Raw genomic sequence first — 7,184 nt, 5'->3', positions numbered from 1 at the left:
CACCGCCTAAGACACACAGGAGAAATTGCCTCCCGTTCTGGAAAGTGGACAATGACTACAATTCAATTCTATGAAGTCCTCTGCTCTCAGAGTAGCGATCAGTTCCCCTGAGCTTCCCCAGATGTGCTTCTGGAGGAATCAAAGAGAAAGCATACCCTCTCTGGCAAGTTCGGAAGGTTTTCATGGCTGGAGTATTTCCAAACACAGACATCAGTCCCTGGCCAAGACCAGAGCACATCAGGGTGGTCCTGAGGGCAATCATGTGAAACCAAACCGAATGATAAATCCATGTCTCTGTTAAAAATCTGTGTTGGGTCAGAGGGGAGGGCCTTTGAGGCCATGTGGGGGATGGCAACAGTAGGTGGGTAAAATGAAAAGCCAGGAAAAATGGAAAATGGAATAGAAAACAAAACAACCGTAAAGTACATAATTTTTCACATTCTGGCCAGCAGCACTGTGGTAAAGTATATGTAATCTGACTGTATGTGTTACATTTTCCAAGTCAAATAGATAACAAATAGCTCTCAGAGTTATACACAAATGCATGGAGATGGGGAAACCCAATTTATCTTAAAGCATAACATAAAATTCATGTCCTATTTTTCAGTTTTAAGGCAATTTTTAAAGAAAGTTTAGGTTTGAAAAAGCTCAATTTTAAAAGATTCCTTTCACCTTTGAAGCTGGGATTAACCTCTTTTCTTTCAGAAATTGGACAGAACTTTCAGACCAAACCCAAACAGCTCAGAAAATATTTCCTTAAATGCAAATAACGCACCCATTCCACTGTCATTTAGCATGCTATATCTAAAGCCAAGGAAATCTGCCTTTGCAAAATGTGGCAACTGGTTGACATTTATCCACCATCCTCTCTGATACATATTTGGATTTTTTTTTAAATATACTTACTTTAATGCCGCCTGTTCTAAATAAGCTGGCAGGGACCTGGGGGAGAAAGCTGGCATGTTTCATTTCACACTTTGAAAGTTGCCAGGCACCTATACACCTCAGAGTCAATACTTTTAATACAATGTCTTTCTCTAGAGACTGTTCACATTAAAGGAGTTTCCACTCTGTTATTAGAGCAAAATGATACATGAAATCATCCCTTTCCTGAATTCTGCAGGGTCTTGAGCTGTCAGGCTACAAAGAGAGAAGCCTGATTGGTGTGATTTCTGAGACAGTCAGCCAAATGGTTTTACAAAAAGAGGATACTGTGGGTAGATGAAAGTTCTGCCTATAAAGTGGATGTTCTACAGTGCATGGTGGCTATATTATGTGTGCCCAAAGGATAAAGAATTCAGGTGTGAAGCGGTGTGGCAAGAGTTGCGAATTAAATAAGCCGTGCTCTGGGAGTTTTCCTTCAGTGAGCCGCAGGAACATGCCCGTGGCTCCAGGGAACTTTATGATTAAGTTGAAATGAATCACTCATGCCTCATGTTAAATGTAGCAGAGGAGAGGTTATTAAATATCTCTTGTCAATTAATTACCTGAGATACACCCTTTTTTCACAGCTTTGGTACTAGGTATGTGTGAGAGTTGAAAGTACTTAAATTGGACCTAATTTGTTGTTATAGTTTAATTCTATGCCTCAGCATTGTACTGGAGTCTGTAACTGTGTGAAGAATTTGTAAGGGGCTTCATTCTGACACCTCCAGATGCAGGGAATTTTTCCTTTTAATCTTTGTGCAATGATCGTACCTGACCTTTCATCTTTCTTTGAAATTAAGGAAATGGTGAAAACCTGCCAAATGTGTAATAGGTTAAGTACAACCTGGAAGACAAATCCATCTTACTATTCCTACAGTCGTTCCTTAATTAGAGACAGTCCTTTTCCTCATGCCCACCGACCTATTGGCTCAGATCCTGAGAGAAATTCCTTCCCAGACAGAGAAGAGAGACAGGGTAAGCACCCAGGTGCATCTGGTCCATTTCCATGTATTCTGCTGGCCAATGTGTTATCTTCCATCTCCTGAGATGTGGTTACCCCGCCCAATCTTGCCGACGTCCCAGTTTCTATACCTCTTATCTAACCACAGCATTTAAGCATTTGCACCTCATGGCTGGATGACAGTCTTCTGGTTTTCAGACCCTCTCTGCTTTTCTCCAAAGCACTTAGTAACATCTAAAATCGCATTATATATTTATTTAACATCAAATATTTTTTTGTCTATCTTCTCTCACTAGACACTCCATGAAGGAAGGAAACTTGTTAGTCTTGTTCACTGTTAAATTCCCAACCTCTATTGCAGGGCCTACCACCGAGTTTGTGTCCAATAAATATTGGATGGGTGGATAAATGGATGAGTAGATGGATGAATGGATGGATGATAGTCTGACATTTTCTAGACTCTGTTCTGGATTGGTTCATATTCCTGATCAATTCCAAGAAAGCAATCTCCATGGAACCCAGATCACATATTTTAGACACTTTCCAAAGTATTTGTATATATACTGCAGATGAAAAAAAAAACAAAAAAATACTTTAGGCCCTGGTTGGCTGGCTCAGTGGGTTGAGATCAGCCTGGCATGTGGACGTCCTGGGTTTGATCCCTGGTCAGAGCCTACATGAGAAGCAATCATCTGCTGTTCTTTTCTTCCTTATCCTCCTTCTTACTCTCTTCTCCTCTCGCAGCCAGTGGCTGAATTGGTTCAAGAATTGGCCCTAGGCACTGAGGATAGTTCAGTTGATTTGAGCATTGGCCCCAGACAGGGGTTGCAAGGTGGATTCCAGTTGGGGTATGTGCAGGAATCTCCTCTACTTAAAAAAAGTTTTTTAAATGTAAAATCTGCTAAGAAAGCTCAAGATGAAACTAGTATAAGAATAATATCTGGGTGATAGTTGATCAGAAAGGGGAAACAATCTGACAACTTATGAAACTGACTCTGGACCACAAGTTTTGGAAAAGCAGACTAACCATTAGAGCTACTGCTGGTGCCTTTGTCCTGGAGGCAATGGATAGAATGGAAAGAAGATAAGTAATTGTTATCCAGATCAAACTGAATCAATATCTTCTACTCAGTGAGACATTCAAATACAAGGACCAAGCATAAATAAGAGCAAAGTAGCAACGGTCAGCATTTTAAGCCAAATGTTTTCACTGAGTATAAGCAAATGTATAGAGATGATGAAAGGCCCTTCTAGCCAAGATAAGACTTTACTACTCTTCATAAGAAAACTATCCAGAAGACCCTGTCCAATTTTTTAGGAAAGTAAAGCCCAGACAGGCTTATTAATTTATTTAAGGGAACACATGATGAATATGTAATTTAAACCCATATATGCACTCTTTATACTATCCCAGGAATAATAAATGGGTATCATTAAAGTTCAATTCTGACTGACTGGTGGCAACAGCTTCAAGACCGGTGTTGAAGAGCTCTCTGAGACTACCGCAGGATTAGCAGGAGCGGTGGCGAGGCTGGCCATGTCTGCTCACAGCCTGGCAAGAGGAGTGGCAGCGCCCAGGCGATGTGCCATCTCTGCACATGCTGCCTCCTCACAAGAGCTGCCAGACAGCACTTCTCAGGTGTCGGGTAGTTTGCAAAAGAAAGATATTAGATGGAGGATTAGGAAAAGCTTAGGTAGTAAACCTGATGAGGTATTTCTTCTATCTAAACCAGGGGTCTCAAACTCAACTCAGCATGTGGGCCGCAGAGCAAGATTACAGCACTTCGGTGGGCCGCACTAGGTCTACAAAAGGCAACTGTTACGCAACACTTTTCTCACTGCAGTTGAAAACAAAAAAAAATCAGTACAACAAGCACAATCGTACATGCAGTTTACTCAGTGTCACAAAATGACCAGAAACTGTAGTTCGCATCACAACTGCTGTTAACTAAGCTAATATCTAGCTAGGATGCTAGAGAAATGAAAAATACAAGTAGGCCCCTAGGCTTACTTAATTTTATCCAAAATATTTTGAACTTCGTGGATTAGTCTGCGGGCCGCACAAAATTGTTCGGCGGGCCGCATGCGGCCTGCGGGCCGCAAGTTTGAGACCCCTGATCTAAACAGAATCATACTTTATGAGACAAATAGTAGGGACCTCTACATGGGTATAAAATAAAGTATGTATGTATTCAAAAGTGTCTTTATTTTTATTAATTATGAAGGAGTACATACTTGTGACAATTAAAATGGTACTAAAGAGTTTAAATAATCTTTCTCCATTACACCAATCTTTCTCATTACCACCTTAACAGAGTGGTGCATTTCCTTCCACACCTTCCTCTATGCTCCTCCATGTTTGCCATGTTAACCATATATACACATGGAGTTTATTGTTAGTTTTTGTAGTTACATCCTTCTATTTATCTATTTAAATTTTTCTATTTTCCTCCGTATTCTCAACTAATATCATAGACTACATCACAGCATAAATATACCATAACTTATTCTACCATTCCCCTACCAATGGCATTCAAGTTGTTTCCAATGCTTTGCCATTTCATTAAAGCTATAATGGATAGCCTTGAACATATTCTTTATGTAACCGTGCTGTCATGTCTATAGACTAGGTTATCAAAAGTGGAATCACCGGGTCAAAAGATGCACTCATTTTTAATTAAAATATGTTGCCATGTTACTTCCCACGAGTCTGTAACACTTTATGGTCCTATGAGCAATGTATGCAAGTGACTTTCCCTGTATTCTCTGCAGGACTTATATGTTACAACTTCTCATTTTAAATTTTTGCAATTTGAAGAGAATAAAAGTAACATTTGATTATTGTTTCACTTTGCCTTTTACCAACTATTAGTAAAACTGAGCAGCTGTTTATGTTTATTGATTAGTTGAGGGTTTTTGTTGTTTTTTTGTGTGTGAATTGATGCTTTGCCTGTGTTTTAAAAGCAATCTCTCTCTCTGGTTTTCAAGTATTGGCCGGTAAGACTTATTTTTTCCAAAATTATTTTCCCAAAAATAGTTTTCAAAAATTTTTATCTATATCTAAAGTTTTATTTCTTACCTTTAAATTTTAATTTTTCTTTTTTTTTGGCTTAGTTTTTTTTTAGATGAGATTGCAAAGAGACCACTATTAAATAGTCTAGAGAATACACATAAATAGACCATTAGAAAACAATGTAGAAAGAAGTGGCAGGCATAAGGATGCTCACAGAGGGAAGACGATGAACTAAGTCAGTTTATGAAGCAAGCCCAAGGTGCATCTTCAAGGAAATTGCAAGCACATACAAATCATAGCTACATTTTCTTTTGTTATTGACTCAATTCATTATTGATATTTCTAATGCTACTCTCTTGCTCAGTCATTACCTCCAATAGTCTTACTTCTAATGGAGGAATCTCAGTCTCAACTCCTAAAGTGTCAGGCAGGTAACATATATGAGTGAATCCAGCTAATGAGAGTATGCCCTGTCTGAATTAGTCAGCTTCCTATCACTCTCTTCAGCTTTTTGCCACAAGGGAGCATATGCTTCATGTTGCCAGATGATCTCATTTTTAAAGAGAATTTTTAACATTGATCGTTATGTAAACTTCTAATTTTTAAACATCCACAATTAATTTTATTTAAACAAACACATACAAACACACAACACAACAGTAGCATGTGAGACAAATAAAAACCGTTTTGTAGGCTTTATTTCCAGGAGCTGCCACTTTGCAATCCCAGGGCTAATCCAAGCTCTGCTGACTTCAATGTCTTCTGTACACTCTGCCAGGCTTGTCATCTCACACCCTTAATCAAAAGCTGTCTGTTGGACTACTCTGTTAATGAATGAAATCTCAAACTCCTGGCCTGACTTTCAACATTGTCAGTGTTTTGGCCTCCATCTATGTCTTACATACAGCCTTTGAAAGTTAGTCCCTTTAGGCATCTAACAGAATGCCTTACACATGATATGCCTAATAAATATTCGTACAATGGCTGAATAAATGCCTCTTTCAGGAATAATGTGTTGACAGAATTGGATATGGGAGTTAGAGCGAAGATTGACATGATAGATAGGATTTTAATTGGGCAAAGCTTAGAATAAAGATAAAATAGCTTGGACATAATTCAACAGGCAAGATGTGTAGTAGAAAGCAAGAAAGATTGAAAATCAGGAAGCCCAAGTTTAAATGCGTCTTTCTCATTTTTAAATTGTATAGATCTAGATGAATAACTTACTGTTAATCGGTTTCCATTCTTTCACTTATAAAGTGAAGGGAGAATATGCAAACAACTATATGAATAAAGAATTTACAGAAGACTATACTTCCAGGGATCATTCCTATAGTTCGTTACTAGAGAAGTTTCTCTGATTGTGTAAAGCAGTGGTCCCCAAACTTTTTTGGGCTACAAACAGGTTTAATGTCAGAAAATATTTTCACAGACCGGCCTTTAGGGTGGGACGGATAAATGTATCACGTGACCAAGACAAGCATCAAGAGTGAGTCTTAGATGGATGTAACAGAGGGAATCTGGTCATTTTTTAAAAATAAAACATCGTTCAGACTTAAATATAAATAAAATGGAAATAATGTAAGTTATTTATTCTTTCTCTGCGGACCAGTACCAAATGGCCCACAGACCGGTACTGGTCCACGGCCCGGGGGTTGGGGACCACTAGTGTAAAGCACCCGAAACCACGAGGAGGAGTTGCAGTGTTCTCTCCTGAAGCCAGCTCTTGGTGTTGCTTGTGCAACTGCCTTTTGCCACTGATGATCATTCTTCTCTTCCTTTGGGAGAGTAAGAGGGAGAGGGCACAGTCTGAGTGGAAAAAAAAAAAAAAAGAATTTACAGGACTTGGTGTCCAATTGGTGAGATAAGAAGGAGAAGAAAGAAAGATTCAAGAAGCATTATGGTTTTGAATTTAGGAGATAAGAAGCACCTTTAAGACAAGAACTGGTAGGTGGTTTATTGATATCATGTTAGGACATTTATTAATAACCATACATGGTTAAATGGAAGAAGTAGTAAATGCAAAATGAGAAGAAAATGTTTAACCTTCTCCCATTCTTTCAATCTACCTGGAGAACATCTCTGAGAAAAATGACTTTGATGGCATAGGCTTCATTATGGTTTCCTTTCCCAGCTAATCAGGTTAGAAGATTTCTATTAAGTAAATGTTCTTGATATCTTAGTCTGAAGATAAGATATGAGCCATAGCACGCTTGAGTACGCACATCATTCCTATAAACATGCCACCTCTATAAACATGTCCGTCAGATACATTGTGAATTT

General features: G+C 38.7%; 1 non-coding gene and 1 pseudogene across 1 annotated transcript; both read left to right on the top strand.

Annotated features, from left to right (window-relative positions):
* The first annotated feature begins 6,206 nt into the window (after window positions 1-6,206).
* On the top strand, window positions 6,207-6,296 carry LOC136396338 (small nucleolar RNA U3; annotated as a pseudogene).
* A 210-nt stretch (window positions 6,297-6,506) lies between these two features.
* Window positions 6,507-6,719, top strand: LOC136396334 (small nucleolar RNA U3). Its single transcript, XR_010749672.1, has one exon. It is a non-coding gene; the product is annotated as a small nucleolar RNA U3 (small nucleolar RNA).
* The last annotated feature ends 465 nt before the right edge of the window (window positions 6,720-7,184 follow it).

This window comes from Saccopteryx leptura, chromosome 2 (assembly GCF_036850995.1).
Source record: "Saccopteryx leptura isolate mSacLep1 chromosome 2, mSacLep1_pri_phased_curated, whole genome shotgun sequence".
NCBI classification, from domain to species: domain Eukaryota; kingdom Metazoa; phylum Chordata; class Mammalia; order Chiroptera; family Emballonuridae; genus Saccopteryx; species Saccopteryx leptura.
Note: the sequence above shows the minus strand (reverse complement) of the source record. Positions and strands in the feature narration are given on the sequence as shown.